This window comes from Muntiacus reevesi, chromosome 18 (genome assembly GCF_963930625.1).
Source record: "Muntiacus reevesi chromosome 18, mMunRee1.1, whole genome shotgun sequence".
In the NCBI taxonomy this organism is placed as follows: domain Eukaryota; kingdom Metazoa; phylum Chordata; class Mammalia; order Artiodactyla; family Cervidae; genus Muntiacus; species Muntiacus reevesi.
This window is the reverse complement of record NC_089266.1, coordinates 18,008,221-18,029,632: the sequence shown is the minus strand read 5'-3', so window position 1 is coordinate 18,029,632 and position 21,412 is coordinate 18,008,221. Positions and strand designations below refer to the sequence as shown.

The window sequence follows — 21,412 nt, the reverse complement described above, 5'->3', positions numbered from 1 at the left end:
AACAGTTTTCCATGTACCACAGGAATCAATCAGCATGAGATGGAAACAGGACTGAGCTTGAATATCACTGTTCTCTTCTCCAATACATCGTGGTAGGAGAAAATACCTAAAAGTGACTCGAAGATGCTTTAGTCACCGTAGTCTAAGAAAATATAACAGGAAGATGAATCATTTGTGAAAATCTGAAACAGATGAACTCTGGCATCTACAGGAAAAAGCCACAGCAAAAAATCTCAACAAATTTAAGCCAGGTCATTATAGGCATTGCGAAAATCTTCACCCCGAGTGCTCTATTTCTGCCCTCTTCTCTGGTGCAGCCAACTAGGAGCAAGCTGTTTATTTACAACACCCAACAGCTGGCTCCCTGTCACTGGGACACCCATATCCACAGGAGGTGATTCACAGACTCAACTGCTCACAGAAAGAAAACATCTGCACCTGTACTGTGATTACAAGTGTATACACATGGGACAAATTATAGCCATGGTCACGAATCCTTATTTGCTATCACTTAATAAATAAAATGTAAAACAAAGTTATTTATTATATGTTCAAAATAACTTCAGAAGAAAAAAAGTTCAGAGGCATCTACATAACGTGCAAGTATCAAGATTTACATACAGAAGAATCCAATCACACAAGTATTACACCACAGGACTTCAAGTACAAGTCTCATTTCCAGCACTGATGTCCAACTGAGCTCAACAGTTCTCCTCTCACTCTATATACAAGTTATAAAACCAAAAGTAAATAATAAGCAATCTATAAATGGTGATGTAAGCCAGGTTTCCATAATGAATCACATCCACAAGTCTAGACTCACATTTTTCCAAAATGCCATGTCTAGTGAGAGTTGGACCGTGAAGAAAGCTGAGCGCCGAAAAATTGATGCTTTTGAAGTGTGGTGTTGGAGAAGACCCTTGAGAGTCCCTTGGACTGCAAGGAGATCCAACCAGTCCATCCTAAAGGAGATCAGTTCTAGGTGTTTATTGGAAGGACTGATGCTGAAGCTGAAACTCCAGTACTTTGGCCACCTGATGCGAAGAGTTGACTCACTGGAAAATACCCTGATGCTGGAAGGGATTGGGGGCAGGAGGAGAAGGGGACAACAGAGGATGAGATGGCTGGATGGCATCACCGACTCGATGGGCTTGAGTTTGAGTAAACTCCGGGAGCTGGTGATGGACAGGGAGGCCTGGAGAGCTGCGGTTCAAGGGGTCGCAAAGAGTCAGACACGACTGAGCGACTGAACTGAACTGAACTGAAAGCATTTCCCTTAAAGCCTGAAATTGTATTTGTTCCAGTAAGCCAAAATCATGAAGGTGAAATCTTTGGTTAGTTAGAAAACTCATTCTCAAAAAAAAAAAAAAAAAAAAAAGAAAAGAAAACTCATTCTCTACACTTCCATCTGTACCAAAAACAAATGGATATCTTTTTAACAATTACTGCTATGAAATAATTTCTCAACAGTTCAGTATTTCATACAATAATCTTAATTCTTTGCAGGGAGGAGATCAATGGCAAATCCTTCAAAACCTGTAAGTTATAAAGCAGTCATTTAAACACAACTAGAAACACACATTTCATACTGGTTAAGCTGCAGGCCTACACTTAAGAGCCTGGTTTTCCAAAGGTTTTATAAGCGCCACAGCACCCTCTGCCCAAACCTTGAGTATAAATGAAGTGTACAGTACTATAACTTCAGCATCTCATAAAATGGATGATGGATGGTTTTTTTTCTAAAGTAACCACAGGCTTCCTAAGTGAATGGCAGCATCACCACTCTTTGGATTTACTGAGCTGTCAGTGGATTTTTCCTTCGATACTCTTTCCTTTCCAAATCCCTTTCCTCTCCTTGTGAGCATTAAGAGAAAGGCTTAAATATCAGAGTACACCACTCCAATTTGTCGGGAAGGGTAGAAAGGGAAAGTGGGAGGAAGTAAGAGGGGAGAAAAAAGTCAGTTGATAGAATTGTGGGTTCTGGAATTGACATTTCTAAGAAAAACTGTGTCACTGCCAAGTGTGGTCTCACTGTGTTGTTGCACCACTAAAACTCCCTTTTCTCATTACCACTTTTTTGCTCTAACAGGCAAAAAACAATAGGGCTTCCCTGGTGGCTCAGGAGTAAAGCCAATGCAGGAGACGCGTGTTCAATCCTGGGCCCGGGAAGATCCCCTGGAGAAGGAAACAGTAACCCACTCCAGTATTCTTGCCTGGGAAATCCACGGACAGAGGAGCCGGTGGGGCTACAGTCCACCGGGCCACAAAGAGTCCAACACAACGTAGCAACTGAACAACAACAGACAGAACACGGTCCTCTCTGACATCCCTGCTTCAGCGAACAAACGCGGTTAAAGAGTGAGGAGTGAGAGTGTACAATTAACTGTGAACAGCTCTCATGAAAGAATAAAGATCATTTCTGTATTCTATCTGTGAATGGAAAGTGACAAGGGAACGTGTGATGAGTGGTGGTGGGGATGGGGGGAGGGATGCTGAACAACTAAATGCTTTTTGCCAACTAGGAAAGCCAACAGGTTTATATGTATTTTGACACTTAATATCTTCTTGAATATATCCCTTATGCTTTGGCTGAATTTATCTATAGACAAATCTAGGTAGTAGTAGAATTAGGACACAACAAATGTAAATCTGCATGGTTCTTGCCCTGTACTGTCATTTGAGTTTCTAAAAAGGTTCTAGCAATTTACAGTGCCTGGCAATGAAGTACAATTTTACCTCAACCCCGTCAGCACTGTCTGTTATGCTACCCTGCTAGATGCAAAATGGAATTTCAAAAGTATCTCAATTTGTTTTAATATAGCAGGATACATTCCCCCTATAGTCCTCCTTCTTCATGAACTATTCCTATCCTTTTGCCCATTTATCTGCAGAATGTATTCTGCATTTGACATTTACTATAAATTCCTGTTTGTTTTCCTCCAAAATTTACTACTTTATATAGTCACACCAATCTGTTAAATAAATATTCTTTCTAGGATAGCTTTTTAAATAATCTGCAAAATTCTTGGTAGCCCATAACTCAAAAGGATTGTTGACTCTATCCCCACCCCACAACACAACACATACTGAAGAAAATCATGTTTGCTTACATAAAATGTACTGGACAGAAATCAAACGTGCTATTTTTAGTCTGTTTTCCAAATAAACTTTCAAATCCACCTTGTCTTATGCTAGAAAAGAGAATTTTAAAAATTACTTGGTATCAACATGGTAATAAATTATGTAATCCCCTCCCAAATTATTTATATTTGAAGAGTTTCCTATCAGCTATATCCTAAACAGGATCAAGTCAAAGTTTACTGCCTTTTTCTGTAAACTAAAAGCACTCTGGAGATCAAATATAAAAGCCTCATTATTTGGATTATCTTTGAAGGTAGATTATATGATCAGATCTACTTAACAATGAAGAAATGAGGCCCAGAAAGGTTTTAAAATTTCCCCAAGATCACCCAGTTGTGATCTAGTGAAGCTAGAATCTGAAATCAGTCTTACTCCAGATTCTGGGCTTTTAACCACTAGTTAAGAATTACATTACAGATGAGTTGGAACAAGGTACAGGTCCCATGTGAACACAGACGAAGGCACCTTATCCCAATCATCAGGATCAGAATTAGACTAAATAATAAAGTAAACTCACAAAGATCAAGGGGGAAATTTCAGAGTTTAAGATCTTATACACAGAATGAACTGCAAGTTAACAAAACAAACCCCCCAAAAACAACAAAATAAAAAGCCTCCAAAGAAGTTCAAGGTTTCTTGGCAGTTGGAAGAGAAAAATAATGAGTTCACTAAGGTAACTTCTTTGGGCATTGAGAATAGGGATTAGAGAAGGTGAACTCAGTCCAGGAGTGGTTAGAGTTGTTAAAGGGGAGATATACATCTGCTCAGATGTGCTCAGAAATACTGTAAATAAGTCAAACCAGAATTCTAAAGAATGTTCACGTGACTACAGGAAATGGAAAAAAGAAAACACATAAGCAGAGTGGACAAACAGAAAACAAAAAATAATTAAAAAAAAAAAAAAGGTTTACAATGGCTAAAATTAAAAAGAATGACCATGGGAAGAGATCCCTGAGATTCCAAAAAGCAAAAAAAAAAAAAGACACTGACTGGGTAGGAATGACTGCACCGTGTGCTGGTGAGGACGTGGAGAAGCTGGCGCTCTAGAACACTGATCACTCTGCAAAGCAGTCCGGCCGTGGAGCCTGGTGTAAAGCACTGCCTGCCAATAACAGAGACGTAACAGACACAGGTTCAGTCTCAGGGTGGGGAAGATCCCCTGGAGGAAGGCATGGCAACCCACTCCAGTATTCTTGCCTGGAGAAATCCATGAACAGAGGAGCCTGTGGGCTGTAGTCCATAGGGTTGCAAAGAGTCGGACATGACTCAATCGACTTAGCATACACATGCAAACAGATATCAACTATACCATCCAGCCAGTCTGATCCTAGGCAAGAAGTAAAACCCTATGCCTATAAAAGGATTTGAACATAAACGTTTACAACAATTTTATCTGTAATAGTCAAAAACTGGAAACAACACAAACGTCCATCATCAGGTTGATGAATAAACAAATTGTGGTATATTCACACAATAGAATACTACTCAGCAATAAACTACTGATATGTGTAACATGGATGAATCTCAAAGTCAGGCAAAAAAAAAGAACACACTGTATGATTCCATTTATAAAATTTCTAGAAAATGCAAACTAACCTATAATGACATAAAGCATATCAGCAGTTGCCTATAGTGGGGTGCAGGGAGGCACTGGTCAGCCTGATCTCAAACTCTCCTGGCTATTATTTTTCAGTTTCTATTTCTGTCTCACTTCTCCTTTCCAAACTTCTAAATACAGATCCTGATTTTTGTTCTATCTTATTAGCCTATCCTTTTTAGCACTCTTTGTTGATTCCTTCACCAGAACTCAAGCTGTAAACGATATCCCATTTGCCCCAACATCTCCCTGGAATTTCAGACTTGAAATTCATCTGCTGCTCCACATCTTCTCTTGGAAGTCTAAATGGCACCTGAAATTTAACATACCCCAAACCAATCCTCCTCTCCTCCAAAGTTATTCTTATTCTGTCTGCAGTTTTCCCAAACTCAGTAGGTAGTTCTGTCATTCATGACGTTTTTAAGGCCCAAATTTTCAAGACAACCTCACTCTTTTGTCTCACTCCATAGTCAAGTTATCAGCAAATCTTGTCAGTTCTATCTTCAAAATATATATCCATAGTCCAACCACTTCTTTCAATCTCCACTGCTATCACACTGATCCAAGTCACCTTCATCTCTAGCCAAGATTAGTATAAAAGCAAGAGTCTTCTAATTGGTCCCCTAGCTTATCCTCTTAACCCTCCAAGTCTCTTCTCCAAAAAGCAACCAGAGTAAAGCTTTTACAAAAACAAGTCAGATCATGTCTCTCTTCTGCTCAAAATTCTCTCAGAACAAAACCCCAAATCTTTACCACAGTCTATGGATGACATCCTTTATCACACAGCTGCTGGGACACTTCTGTTCTCTTCACCTTCCATCTCCCTCTTGCTCACTCTGAATAAGGAAAACCTACATCCTCGCAATCCCCTGTTCATACCAGTCATGCCGTACTTTTGCCTCAAGACTACTGTACTTGTTATTTTCACTGCTTTGAAATATTTAATTTCATAGATACTAGCAAAACACACGCTCACTTCATTCAAGTCAGCTCAAAAGTCATCTCCCTAATAACTTTGCCACTTTCCTCTAAAATAACATCTCTCATTCTCCAGCCCTTTAATTTTTCTTTATAGCACTTACCCCTCACATAATTTTTATTTTACAATTTGTTTATAGAAGGTAGACTCCCTGAAGGCAGGCTTTTGTTCTTTTATCCCCAATACCTAAAACCCCACAGCCTGACAAAAGGTAGTAGGTTCTCAATACATTGTGCTCAGTCACTAAGGCGTGTTCACCAAGTTGTGTCCGACTCTGTGACCCCGTGGACTGTAGCCCGCCAGGCTCCTCTATCCATGGAATTTTCCAGATAAGAATACTGAAGTGGGTTGCCATTTCCTACTCCAGGGGATCTTCCTGACCCAGGGTTACCCAGGGATTGAATTCATGTCTCTTAAGTCTCATGCACTGGCAGGCAGATTCTTTACCACTGTGCCACTGGGGAAGTTCCTCTCAATAAATATCTGTTCAATAAAAATGTCCCTGATGTGTTAACTGGAAATATAGGACTCAGGACAATATTATCACAATACTGTGAAAACAAATAAAATTTATGCAATAAACAATAAAATAAAATTACAAAACCCTAGAAGAAAAAAAAGAAATCTTGAAAGGATATAAATGAATACCCACTCTCCCTTCTCCCTTCTTTAGCCTTTTTCCTGCATCTCCACTAGAATTCTCTAAAATGGATGTGTTACTCCTTTGCCGAAAAGCCACTAATGAAAGCGGCCCCTCAAATCAGTGGGGCCAAGATGGATTTTTTAAAGTATTAGAATAAAACATAGTTGATATCTGTTATAACTCTGGACACGGGAAGAAAAGATAAATCTGAGTGCAAAAAAATAAAAAGTGTCTCCACAGATAAAAGGAAAAACAATTTAAACAATACTGGAAAACAATGAACTGGAGAAAGAGGTTTCAGTAATTCTTTTATACGCAAAGAGCTAATCTCTAGTATATGAAGAGTTCAAAACAGACATTACACAGAAAGAAAAACACAAATTCCCCTTAAAAAAGGCACAACATGGATGAACCTTGAAAACATAATGCTAAGTGAAAGAAGTCTGACACAAAAGCCACCAATTGTATGACTCTATATGAACTGTCCAGAAAAAGCAAAACAGAGAGACAGGTTAGTTAGTGGTTAGGGCCTATGGGCTTCCCTTCTGGCTCAGCTGGTAAAGAATCTGCCTGCAACGCAGGAGACCTGGGTTCAATCCCTGGGTTGGGAAGATCCCCTGGAGAAGGGAAAGGCTACCCACTCCAGTATCTTGGCCTAGAGAATTCCACGAACTGTATAGCTCATGGGGTTGCAAAGAGTCGGACACAACTGAGCTTCACTTCAGGGCCTATAGGAAATGGATTGCGACTGTTAATGGTATAGGCTATCTTTTGGGGATAATGAAAATGTTTGGAATTAAGACAATGGTGGTGGTTACACAACCTTGTGAATATACTAAAACCACTGACTTGTATACTGTAAAAGAACAAATTTTAGGGTATATAAATTATATCTCAATAATAAACTACTCTTGAGATACGATGGAGAATGCAATGGCAACCCACTCCAGTACTCTTGCTTGGTAAATCCCATGAATGGAGGAGCCTGGTGGGCTGCAGCCCATGGGGTCACTGAGAGTTGGACACGACTGAGCGACTTCACTTTCACTTTTCACTTTCATGCATTGGAGAAGGAAATGGCAACCCACTCCAGTGTTCTTGCCTGGAGAATCCCAGGGACGGCAGAGCCTGGTGGGCTGCCATCTATGGGTCGCACAGAGTCAGACACGACTGAAGTGACTTACCAGCAGAAGCTGAGATACAATTCTCCTATCACACTGGCAAAAATCCTGAAGTGGGAGAGGTTATGGAAAACAGACCTTTTCAAATACTGCTGATGACAGGGCAATTTGCTAATACCTACAAAATTATACATGAATCTGTATCCTTTGACCCAGGAACTTCACTTTTGGGAATGATCAAAGTAGAACACTGTTTCTATGTAACTCAGTGTCCACTGTCAAGGGAATGGTTAAATGCACCATGGCCTATTTACACAACAGAATACCACGAGGCTGTAAAACATGAGAAAAGATATTCAAGACATTCAAACAGTGAAAACAGCAATGTATATGTGTATATATGTATACATCTTTTCTATAAAGAGAAAAAATATCAATCTGTGTTTTTTGCTTATATTTCTATAAGGATGCCTTTCTTTCTAATGAATACAAGTGGAGGAGGAGACAAAGAGGGATGGGATAGAATTAATACTTTTATTATATATCTTTTTATAGTCTTATTTTGTGAACCAAAGGAATATATTGTCTTTTTGAAGAAAACACCCCAAAAAACATTCCATGTCCTGGAGAATAAAGTTTGCTTGAGATTCTTAAATAAATCTTTTGTAAACTCCACCTTCATCCTCTCTGCCTTTTTTCCTTTAGAGCACTCAATACTACCTCAAACACTTATTTGTTAACTTGTTCATTATCTGTCACCTCAAATTAAATACTTTGTTCTTATAACCCTGGCACTTAGAAAAACTATTAACTGAGATATTTAATAAATTTGAATCTCTGCTCATTGATTTTCCTATACTTTATATGGTCTTTCCACAATTTCCTACTTGGGAAAATTTTTTATCCTTTAGGATCTAGCCTAAAGGTCACTTCAAGTCTTCTAGACCTCCTCATTTAATCTCCTCCTCAGAAAGTCCATAATAAATTTTTATTCCACCAATATCAGGACTTAATCTAGTAAGCTGAGGTTAGTGGTGTCAGTTTCTTCTGCTGGAATATTAGTTTCTTGAGAGGAAAGTCCGTGCTTCTAAAAATCCTCTGAGCCCTCATGTGTAACTCAATATATGTGTGTTACATTTAACAGAAGAGCTAAATCGATTTATAGGAGGCAGAAAATATAAAATATGTCCACTGTCCACTAACACAATCATTTCAGGGCAGAATACAATGAATGGAATAGAAGTACAAAATGTGAAAATACTCAGAGAAGGAAAAGAGGCTAATTCCCATAGCTTAAAAAGTATAAGCTGTCAATTATACCGCAATAAAGCTGGGAAAAAAAAGTTTAAGCCTGCTGCAGAAGACAAGTGGGTCTCTGAAGAATGGGTATGGTTTCACCAGGCAGAGCTGGGGTGGGGCAGGCAGCTGGAGAACAAGATGTGAGTGAAAAGACTGGAACATGACGGAAGATGTTTGAGAAAGAGCTGCAGAGAAGGCGGAACAGGGAGGTCAGAGACCAGTCTGCAGAGGGGCTGAGTACACCGTCAAATCTGAAAGCAAAGCATGTGATGAATAAACGTTCCTCAAATGTGGTCCACAGACCACCTGCATCAGAATTATCCAGCGGGCGCGCTGAAAATGCCAATTCCCAGGTCCTACTTACCCAATTTCCACTCCCAGGAGTACTGAATCAGAATTTAACACATCTACGGTTAAACATTTAAGTTGTTTACAATGATTTATGATAATACTTAAAACCGTGTGTGTGTGTATGTTAGTTGTTTTGTCGTGTCTGACTCTTTGTGAACCCATGGGCTATAGCCCGTCAGGCTCCTCTGTCCATGGAATTCTCCGGGGAAGAATTCTGGAGTGGGTTGCCATTTCAATCTCCAGGGAATCTTCCTGACCCAGGGACTGAACCAGGTCTCCTGCATGCCAGGCAGATTCTTTACCATATGAGCTAAAGGGAAGCACATCTCCAATTACAGATTGAGGATAAATTTATAAAAGAACTTCTTTGTACAAAAGAAATTTGTACAAAGTTGTATAAATTGTGAAAAACTTTGTGTGTGTGTTATTAAGAAAAAGTCAGTTTTTTTAAAGGCATTATCTCTCCAAAAATTTTTAGTATGTATTACCAAATGACCCCTCCAAAAAGCCAGTACCTGTTTGTTTCTATTTCCACTATCAAGGATATGAGAATGCTGTTTTCCTCACCCCCTTACCAATGATTCTAATGCATTTTTAAACAAACAAGGCTTGGGTTAATCTTTGTTTAAATTATACGAAGTTTTAAACTGTCATTAATCATTAGGGAAATGCAAATGAGACAAAAATGCATAGTGAGGTACCATTTCATACCCAAAAGGATGGGTACTATTAAAAGAAATGAAACAAGAGCTGAAAAGGTTATGAAAAAACTGGAATCACTGTTGTGCACTGCTGGGAATGTAAAATGGTGCAGCTGCTGCAGAAAATGTTATGGTTATGATTTTCTTAATATATTATATACAGAAGTATCATATGATCCAGAAATCCTACTTCTGGATGTCTACCTAAAAAGAAATGAAAGTAGGGATGCAAACAGATATTTGTACACCCATGTTCACAGTGTATTATCCACAACAGCCAAAAAGCAGAAGCAACACAGTATCCACTAACAAATAAACAAAATATGGTATACACCCACAATGTTATTCAGCCTTAAAAGTAAGGAAATTCTGACACACGCTGCAATGCTGATGAACCTTGTAGACAGTTGGCTAAGTGAAAGATGTCAGTCACAAGAGGACAAATATTACACGTTTCTACTCACAAAAGGGCCGTAGAATAGTCAAATTCATAGAGAAAAGTAGACTGGTGATTGCCAGGGGCTGGAAGGAATGGGGAGTTAGCATTTAATGGGAAGTGAGTTTCAGTTGGGAAGATAAAGTTCTGAAGACAGATGTAGATGACTGCTGCACAACAATGTAAATGTACTTAATGCTCCAGACCTATGGTAAATTTCATGTTATGGATATTTTACCACAATGAAAAAGTAAAAAAAAAAACTAAAATTCACTCATGCAATTAGTATTTACTACCATCAAGAAGCTTGCAATAAAGTATTAATAGTTTATAAGAAATTACAAACACTTAATAAAAACTACAGTTATATTCACGAGGTATTTACGAACATCCCTGGTGGTCCAGTGGCTAACACTCCAAGCTCCCAATGCAGGGGGCCCAGGTTCAATCCCTGTCCAGGGGACTAGATTCCATATGCCACAACTAAAGACAGTATGCCACAATTAAGACTTGGTGCAGCCAAATAAATAAAATTATATATATATATATATATATATATATATATAAAGTTATTCAGTGTTATATGTGCTATACAACAAGACTAGAAGAAATAACTGGAATCATGTTAAAGTTTAAACATTTTTATAGCTCAGTGACTCTACAGGGAAATGCTTCACTTTCCAGTTTATCTGACTCATTTTTTCCATTACAATCTCTTTACTATAATGTTGGTCACAAAAACACCATTAATCCAAAAATATCAATTTTATATATTTCTTTGGGAAAGTTTCTCATTGACTCATGTAGAGGGGGAGAAAAACTCCCAAAGGATTGAGATGAACTAAAAAAGTATGTAACTTTTCCCTTGTCAGTTTTTAAATGCTCAGTAAACTGAAATAACTAGGAAATTTAAAAAGTTAAAATAAGTAGTGCCATTTTAAATGTCTTGCAAATGCACAATCAAGTTGGGTCAGAGCCCAGTTTTAACCTCCTTTTTTTTTTTTTTTTTTTAATATCTATTTAACTAATCTGGGTCTTGATTGTGGCATGTGGGATCTAGTTCCCTGACCAGGGATTGAACCTGGAGCCCCTCGTGTTGGGAGTGCAGAGTCTTAGCCACTGGATCACCAGGGGAGTCCTCATCTCCTTCTAATTTAAAAATATTTGGGCTTCTCTGGTGGCTCCGAAGAATCTGCCTGCAATGCAGGAGACCCAGGTTCGAACCCTGGGTTGGGAAGATCCCCTGGAGAAGGGAATGGCTATTCACCCCAGTATTCTTGCCTGGAGAATCCCATAGACAGAGGAGCCTGGTGGGCTAGCGACCATAGGATCATAGAGTTGGACATGACTGAACAACTAACACTTTCACTTTCACTTAAAAACCTTAATTCCTTTTCTAAACAAAAATCCAGGATGAACTAATAGCAAGAGTACTGGAGTGGGTTGCCATTTCCTTCTCCAGGGGATCTTCCCAACACAGGGATTGAACCCACAGGTCTCCTATATTTTAGGCAGATACTTTACCATCTGAGCCACCAGGGAAGTAAAGTGATTCTAACCTTGACTTTTATGAAACTGAGAGTAAGCACTGACCTGAGAGCCAAGAGATTCTAACAGGCACTTCAGGAATAAATATTTCTTTCCACTTTTTCATTTGTGAATTAAGTGAAAAATATCACATCAGATCATTACTAAGGTCCTTTCCATTAACAGTTGATGAAAATCAACTCAGGCAGAGCACTTTTCACAAAACAACCAATAAATTATGTGGAATTCAGAACTCCAGGGACAGGAAAGAAGCAAAGTAACAAGCAGTGAAATTGAATAATATTAAGACATCAAATTTTCAAAAAGGCATTTTCCAAACAGTCATCCCAGAAAATCCATGGTTGGACTAAACTGAAAAATTTCCATATTGACTCATCATGATTCTCAAGTATTAACTATCTGGGCCTCCCAGATTATGAGCTGAGTGATCCACTAAGAACTGTGCTAGTGATTCACACTCCTGAATGAGACTGCTTTATGTGCAGACACAAGGAATCAATTAAAGGGTTTACAATGAAGTTTTGTTTAACTGGAACATTTTAAATGGAAGTTAATTCTGCATGAGTGATAATAGATATTTAATAACTAGCTAGTGACAATTTCTCAGCAAAAGCATTATGGGAGCTTTAATCTATGTATTACAAACAGTAATCTATGTATCACAATCAGGAAAACAACGTGTTTTTCAAAAGAGCTCTTGGCTGTGAACCATATTTGAAAAACAAATATTTAAAATTTGTTGTAAGTCAAATTATAAAATAGAGGAGAGAAAGTATCTTGGCCCTGTTAACTAACAAGGAAACAAAATACACCACTGTGGGTTGAAGTGTCAATTTGTGCTGGCAAAAAGCCATTATATTTGAATGAAAGAACCTTCAGGAACCAGCTGGAGAAGTACGGGGAACCTGGGATAATATGTTCATTCACAGTGCATCGTGAGTGGTACTGTCTTCATGTAAAAAAGAACGTATTGGTGCACTAGTCCAAAACAGCTTAAAGCTTAGGTCAAATCAAATGAACAACAGTCTAGGAAAATGACATGTCTAGGGAAAAATAAAGAAACATATAACATTTCTGATATGACTAGGGTCACAATACAAAATTTGCAAAAAGCATTATCATACAGTGATGGTGAAGCTGGAATGGTACAACCTTTTTGGAAGGTATTATGATAATATTCACCAGAAATTTTAAAATGTTTTATGTCCTTTAATTAGTAACACATCTAGTAATTTACCTTAAACAAATGCCCTATTAAAGAAGAATTTTATGTAATTTATGATATAATCTCTATGAGGAAATACTGCACAACCATTATAAATCTTGTTTTTAGCTCAGTTCAGTCGCTCAATCGTGTCCGACTCTTTGCGACCCCATGGACTGCAGTACACCAGGCCTCCCTGTCCATCACCAACTCCTGGAGTTTACTCAAACTCATGTCCATTGAGTCGGTGATGCCATCCAATCATCTCATCCTCTGTCGCCCCCTTCTCCTCCTGCCTTCAATCTTCCCCAGCATCAGGGTCTTTTCCAATGAGTCAGCTCTTCGCATCAGGTGGCCAAAATATTGGAGTTTCAGCTTCAACATCAGTTCTTCCAAAAATCTTGCTTTAGGACAGAGACTACAAAATTCATACCACTATACAGGGACAAAAAGTAGATCAGTGGTTGCCTAGGACTGAGAAGGATGGGGAGGAGTAGAGAATAACTGGTATCAGATACAGGGTTTCTTTTGAAGGGAATGAAAATATTCTAAAATTAAACTGTGGTGAAGGCTACACAACCCAGTGAGTCTACTAAAAATACTGAAGTACATTTTAAACAGGTGAACTGTAGTGTGAATTATACCTTAGAAAAGCCATTTAAGACACTTTCTGTACGTCTAAATACCAGTAAGTGATAAAAGTAACAAACAGAACAGTGGGGCCTGGACAACATAAGGACCAACTAAAGGGGCTACTGCTTATCAGCTCCAGCCTTTGGAGTCATCAGATTGTCACAGCTTTCAAAATAAATCTTTAACCTGGATTTTTATGTGAAGCCTGATTTGGGGATAATTTTTTGACTGAAGTATAAAATACCTACAGAAAGGTGAAAGTGGAAGTCATTCAGTCATGTCCGACTCTTCGCAACGCCACGGACTATATATATAGTCCATGGAATTCTCCAGGCCAGGATACTGGAGGATACTGGGTAGCCTTTCCCGTCTCCAGGGGATCTTCCCAACCCAGGGATCGAACCCAGGTGTCCCACATTGCAGGTGGATTCTTTATCAGCTGAGCCACAAGGGAAGCCCAAGAATACTGGAGTGGAACCGGGGTCTCCTGCATTGCAGGCGGATTCTTCACCAATTGAGCCATCAGGGAAGCACAGAAAGATACACAAACAGAACTATGGAGCTCAATGAGTTTTCACATAACCACGTAACCAGCACTGAGATCAAGAACAAAGCATTACCAGCCATAATTATGCCCCCTTCCTACCTAAGAGAAATCATTATTGACAGACTGGGTAATACTGTGTTATGGGAGATGGTCCTATGCATTGCAGAATGGATTGCAGTGTTCCTGGCCTCTTCCAGCTGTGACAACCAAAGATGTCTCCAGACATTGTCAAATGCCCCTTGGGAAGCAATATTATACCACACCGAGACTCACTGGTTTAACCTGTCCTTGACCTTTACATAAATGGACTCACAGAATGAATTCACCAATCTTGTTGCATTTAGCTCTAGTCTACTCATTTTCTTTGCTTTATTATTTCACCATTGTGTGTATTTATCACAATCTATCCATTCTACTGCTGATGGGCATTTGAGCAGCCTCCAGTTTGAAGCTATTATGCATAATGCTACTGTGAACATACCAAATGTGTCTTCCAGTGAATATATGTATGTTTCTGTTGAATGCCTAGACCCAGAATTGCTAGTTGTTTGGTCCACATATGTCAGCCTTAGTAGATTAGTTCTTTTCCTAAGGGGGTTTATCAATTTGCACTTCTACCTGTCTCTTTTTTCCCCTTTTTTCATGTTGGCAACTAATAAGAAAAATAAATATTTAAGTAATACTGAGCCAGATACTTATTAGCTGAATAAAGTCTGAGAATTTGCGATCTGTTTTTTAAAAATGTTTCATTGTGTGGGGAAATGCTCATATGTAGTAGAGAAACAAAAAAATCAAGCAAAAAAATTCACAATAATATATGAATAGAAACATGAATAGAAACATAGATATTTGATGATTTCTGTATTATTTGCTTTTCAGTATTTTCTACAATAAACATGTAATAATGAAGCTGGCAAAGCTTTTGTATGCAACAAAAGCCCCAAGAGAAATTTTAAAAAATAGGTCAGGGTACAAATTTCATAATATTTGCATACATACATATTTTACATTCATAAGGACCTAATTAAATAATGAATATATCACAGAAAAGTTAACTATCTCATAGAATCTTTGATACAATTACTACACTGCTCCTGCATAAAGGGATCCAGGAAAGAACTTATATAAAATTTCACCCTAGAGCAAAATATAGGATGATGAGACAACAGGGTAATTCTTAATTTGCAAGGATATATCAAAAGTTATTAGTTCTCTGACGTATCTTATATAGCAGTTAGTATCATAATGCTGCTCTTCTCATTTCTTTAAAGTGGTCCAGAAGCAACACAGAAAATTAACATCCTCAATACTTCCTTGAAACGCAGTTGTTGGCACTGTGCCATTGTTACCTGCTGGTTGTGAGTGTCTGATACCGAATAATCGGAGCTACCTTTATTTGAGAAAATGATTATTAAAACAGCCACCAAAAACGTTCCAGTGTCCATTATGAATTCTATTAAATGTTTGCTTGGCATGTGAAAATGTTACAAAACTCACAGTAATAGTAAGAATGGTTGGGAAATTTCAGAAAGAGAAACAAGGGCATACAAGTTTCTCTAGATATATACTATGAAGTTATTATAACTTAAGGTGGAATTGGCAAAATGATTAGAAGACTGGAACAGAATAAAGCTCAGAAGACTTAAATACATCTGAGAAAATGTATGATACAGGTGGCATTTCAAACTAACAGGAAAAAGATGGAACATTCAATAAACAATATTGAACTACTATGGGTAGCTATCTAGAAAAAATTAAACATAAAAGTTTGATCTTTAGGTTCCAAATAGATAAAAGATTTCAAATTAAAAGCAAAGCAATAAGCTAGATGAAATGAACATTTTTTTCTTAACAAGCTTAGTGGAGACTTTTCTAAAATGAAACAACTTAGACATCAAATGAAAGAACTGACAAATTTAATATTAAATATAAATTCTAGAAAGCTAGAAAACACTATACAGAACTCAAAAGATATACTAAATGCTTAAAATTATTTGCAATTCTTAAAAGAAAAGGCTAAATTCTATAACACATAAAGAGCTCCAACAGATTAAAAAAAAAAAAAAAAAAACAACCAACCTCAATAGAAATATGCAATGCAGATACAGAAAACAAACTTATGCTTACCGAAGGGGAAAAGGGAGGGGAGATAAATTAGGAGTTTCGGATTAGCAGATACTAACTACTATACATAAAACAGATAAACAGCAAGGTCCTACTGTACAGCACAAGGAACTATATTCAACACCCTATGATAAACCATAACGGAAAAGTATCTGAAAAAGAACACACATACATACATGTCTGAATCACTTTGCTGTACACTAGAGACTAACACAACATTGTAAATCAACAACACTTGAATTAAAAAAAAAAAATCTGCAATGAAGAGACAATTCTCAGAAAAAGAAATGTAAATGGCTTTTAATAATATGGCATGAAAAGATATTCAATATCACTTGTAATTAGGATTTACAATTAAAACTGTACCAATATACTACTTTTCACTTGTCCAATTGGAAAAAAATTTTAAATTGATAACAGATCACTGACAAGGTGCGTGCACGCTTAGTGGCTCAGTCGTGTCTGACTCTTTGTCACCTCATGGACTGTAGCCTGCCAGGTTCCTCTGTCCATGAGGATTCTGCAGGCAAGAATACTGCAGTGGGTTGCCATGCCCTCCTCCAGAGGATCTTCCCAACCCAGGGATCAAACCCAGGTGAGATGAATTGTACACAGATTCTTTACTGACTGAGTCACCAGAGAAGCCCATAAATAGGCATTCTTTGTGCTTTACTAGAAGTGAGGTAAAATGGTAAGCTTCTATAAAAGACAAAGTGGAATATCCATCAAAATTGAAAATGCACATACTTTCTGATCCAGCAAGCAATTCCAGTGCTCAACATTTATCTAATGAAATGTTCGGATATACAAAATATTGCACAAGAATATTCACTGCACTACTGTTGGTAACAGGCTGAACACAATGTAAAGGCTATCAGTAAGAGACTCCATAAACAAATTACAGCACATCTAGTAATGAAAAAAAGAGTCAGCTGAATCGGTAATAATAAAAAACAAACTAAGATATATGAGTGAAAAATGCAGGATATAGAACAGTGTGTAGAGTATGCTATTTGGGGGGGGATACGGAGTGTATGGACATCTCTGAAAGAATTCACACACAAAAAAAGCAAACAGTAATCGCTTCAGCAGAAAAAAGAAATCTGAGTAACTGAGAAGAGAACAGAGGAAGGCTTGTTTTTCACTATAAATCCTCTCACACCTTTGATTTTGTACTATGTAATTACCTACTTAAAAGTTTTTTTTTTTAATTCAGTGAAGTGAAATACTCAAGTATAAAACTATCAGTGCCAGCCTTAATGTGTAATCACATAACATGTCCAAGTTTCTTAGGACATTATTTATACTGAGTCTTGGTCCAGCAAACAGGAAGAAAATTAAAACCAGAACTTTTTACATAGATAAACTATGTTAAAAAAAAAAAACTCATCTCAGGACTTCCCTGGTGGTCCCAGTGGCTGCGACTCCCAGTTCCCAACACAAAGCGCCGGGTTACATCCCTGGTGAGGGGAACTAGATTTCACGTGCTGCAACTAAAGATCTTGTATGCTGCAACTAAGACCTGGTACAGTCAAATAAATAAATAAAATATGTTTTTAAAAAAAGGAAAAAACTAATCTTCAATTTCTTTATTCCATCTGACAACCTGCCTAAGCCTAGCTGTGATTATCTTCCTGTGAGTCAAGAGTCTCCACTATACATATTACACCATAGGTGATCATAGTATTTTGGTTTATTAAAACAGCTTAAGACTGATCAGGCCATGGATACAAGTAAATTTACATCAGTAGGTATTTACTAAAAACCTAGCACTGTATTGGCATATAATACCAAAAATGCAAAAAAAAAAAAACAAAAAAAAAAACCAATAATAATATAATAATAGAACAAAAACTCTAACAGAACTTACTTCATTACCACCAGTAACTACAAATAAAAAAGAAATTAGGAAACATCCAAATAATTGTTGAATACATAAATGAACTATGAGCTAGGTGCTAGGGATACCGGCCATCCAAGACAGACATTTCTCTTGACTTTATGGCACCAAAGTATAGTCTAGGAACCCCCTGGCAGTCCAGTGGTTAGGACTCTGAACTTTTACTGCTGGGGCCTGAGTTCAATTCCTGGTCAAGGAACTAAAATCCCTCAAGCCAGGAGGCATGACAAAAAAAAAGTATAGTCTAATGATGAAATAGATACTATACAAATAATTAAACTAATTAAAATGGTGATCTATCCTACAGAAGGGAAGTGCAAGATGCTATAAGACAGTCTAATCTAATATGGGCTTCCCTGGTGACTCAGACAGTAAAGAACCCACCTGCAATGCGGGAGACCTGGGTTCGATCCCTGGGTTGGGAAGATCACCTGGAGGAGGGCATGGCAATCCACTCCAGTATTCTTGTCTGGAGAATCCCCATGGACAGAGGAGCCTGGAGGGCTACAGTCCATGGGGTCGCAGAGTTGGACATGACTGAGCGACTAAGCACAGCACAGCACACAGTGAAAAGTTTTTCTGCAGAAGTGATATTTAAGCAAGTTCTGAAGAATGAAGAGCTGCCTTCCAGGCAGAGAGATTAGCTACAGCATGTAGAAAGGCTATTGGGTGAGCTCTGAAGCTTCAGTGAATGGGAGGGAAAAAGATCTGTATAGCTAGACCATATACTACAAGAAACCAAGTAAAAATAAATGATGCTGAAGAAGTAGCAAGGCCGGATCACACCCTATTAAAAATGAAGACTGAAGGCTTTAAAGGGAGAACAACAGAAGTTTTCAGATAAGTGATTCAATTGTATTTGCTTTTTGAAGACAATTTTAGCTGATGTGAGAGGAGTAGATGAGAGTATACTGCTTAGGAGTATATACATACATAGTAAAAGTATGAAGAAACACAAGAGAATAATAAATTCAGGTTGGTGATTACCCCTGGTTAGGAGGCCTACAACAGTGGTTGTCAGGGGAGAGGAGGTGCAATCAGGTAAGGAAACAGAAGACTTCAACTATACTGGTAATATTGTATTTTTTACTTTTTAAAACAGGAGTGAAAAAAACAAGGAAAGACCATTTAAAATTGACTATAAAAATCGTCTTAGGAAAAGATGGCCAAGGCTAGGATGGGGAAATTAGAGGTGGAAAGAAAACTGCAAGAATCTGCTTCAGTAAGTTGTTGACAGAGCCACTTAATGATAACAGGGTACAGTGAAGAAGGTGTAGGCTTGGAACCAAGACCAAAAGTTCACTCTGGGCAACTCAATTCAAACTACCTAAGTAACAATAAATTCAAACTACCTGAGTATCTAAGTGGAGATGCTGACTGAGCAGACAGCTGGATCAGAAAAGGGGTCTGAACTATAGATAAAAAAATTGGTTGTATTAAAAATATATGGTGGGACTTCCCTGGTGGTCCAGTGGCTAAGACTCCACACTCCCCATGCAGGGGGCCCAGGTTTGATCCCTGGTCAGGGAACTAGATCCCACATGCTATAATTAAGAGTTTCCCATACTGCAGCTAAGATTCTGCGTGCCACAACTAAGACTTGGCACAGCTAAATAAATAAAAATAAACTATTAAAAAAAACACCAAAATATATGTGGTAACTGAAGGCACAGAATGGTTAAGATTAGAGAAGGGAGGCAGACTAAGGACCAAGACTTGCTTGAAAGAGACCGTCAATTAAAGATCTGGGTGGGGGTGGAGGAAACCTGAAGGAATAGCCAGACAGCAGGGAAGGAAAATTAGAAAACTAAGAGAAGAAACTATTTCAGGAAGGAAATTTTCAAATCCAAATAAACACCTACTCTAGATGGGCAATTAGGAATCTAAGGTCCAAGAATGAGTAAAGGGGAATTCCCTAAAAATAGACAAGAGTCCAGACCCACTTCACTCGGAAGGTTCCCAAAAAGAATGTTGTAACTTGGTTAAGTAACAATAAATTCCATCAAACCTGATAAATCCCTCAAAGATGTAGCTGAAAATATTTATGACTATTTGAGACTTAACTACAATTTAGATGAAAATAGGATGTGAAGTTGATTCCATCTCTATAGAGAAAAAACAAAACCTCAGAATCCTATACATTTTTTTGTTTCAAAGATTTTACATAATTTCCAGATTGCTAAACCTTTTTAGCATGTTAAACGCTAAGCATTTTGAGAGCAAAATCCACACAACATTCATCTTTGAATCTTCAGCATCTAGTTCAGGGCTTACCACAGGTACACAACTGAAGAGAACTTCACTAAATAAACGGGCACCAGAACACTTTTGTCCAAATTCTGCTACTGTCACAGCAATATAGCCTTACAGAACAGGCTTTAACTAAGAGTTCTACTCACTCTACAGAAATAAAGATCTCATCCTTGTCTTTAGGGGAAAAAAAAAACCTCACTGGGCAACACTTTATTGACCTGAATGATAAACCCAAGTGTTCTCTACCATACGCCAGCCAGGATGACTGGTCATTCATTCCTGACAGCTGTAGAAAATGGCAGTGCTCAGACTTAACCAAATAGGTCCTTACTTCCACATAAACTAAATTCATCAGCTGCAGTAATATGCTTGAAAAAACAACTGCTGACACTTTGCTGATAACAGCTCAAAACTGTTTTCTACGTTTAAGTTTCAGGTTAATGGTGTCGGCTAAAACCTATCTTATATGTATTCTCAAAGAAATGGTCCCCCAAAGGAAAAAAAAAGTAACTCCATCCTATCTTTACCTAAATTTTTGCTAGGTATTTTGGATAGGAGCCACACATACTTCTATGCCACAAAAAAAGCACAAGTTCAGAAATAAGTAACGATACTTTTACCTGCACTCAACTATCCAAATTAATATTTAAAAAAACAAAATACAAAAGAAAACACTTCATTTACTTTGAAATGTGAACTTAAAAAAAAAGTTTCAACTTTTTTGGAACTCACCACTTTGCACTGAATAAAATCATGGAACTAGGTATTTATTGAGAAAAAGATGCTCTGAATTTTAATTATCTATTTTGTAGTCTAAGATCCCAATTAATGAATTGATAGGTGAATCCTGAAAGTGGCGGTGACGAAAGGAGTAGCTAATCAGAGACCTACCCAGAATCTTTTCACTTGGCTAATTTATACAGATATGAAATAAT

The 21,412-nt window shown here is 37.8% G+C and overlaps 1 protein-coding gene across 15 annotated transcripts in view; it reads right to left on the bottom strand.

Annotated features, from left to right (window-relative positions):
• The window catches only part of GJC1 (gap junction protein gamma 1), a 31,223-nt gene that overhangs the window by 6,767 nt on the left and 3,044 nt on the right, over positions 1 to 21,412 (bottom strand). For 3 of the 15 annotated variants that reach the window (XM_065909255.1, XM_065909251.1, XM_065909250.1), the window contains exon 3: positions 18 to 142. The exons of 11 other annotated variants lie outside the window; for them this stretch is intronic. The gene's annotated coding sequence lies outside the window, so the exon portion shown is untranslated. Of the gene's footprint in view, positions 1 to 17; positions 143 to 823; positions 847 to 21,412 lie in introns of those variants that run through there. One more of the 15 variants, XM_065909257.1, reaches the window with a different exon arrangement.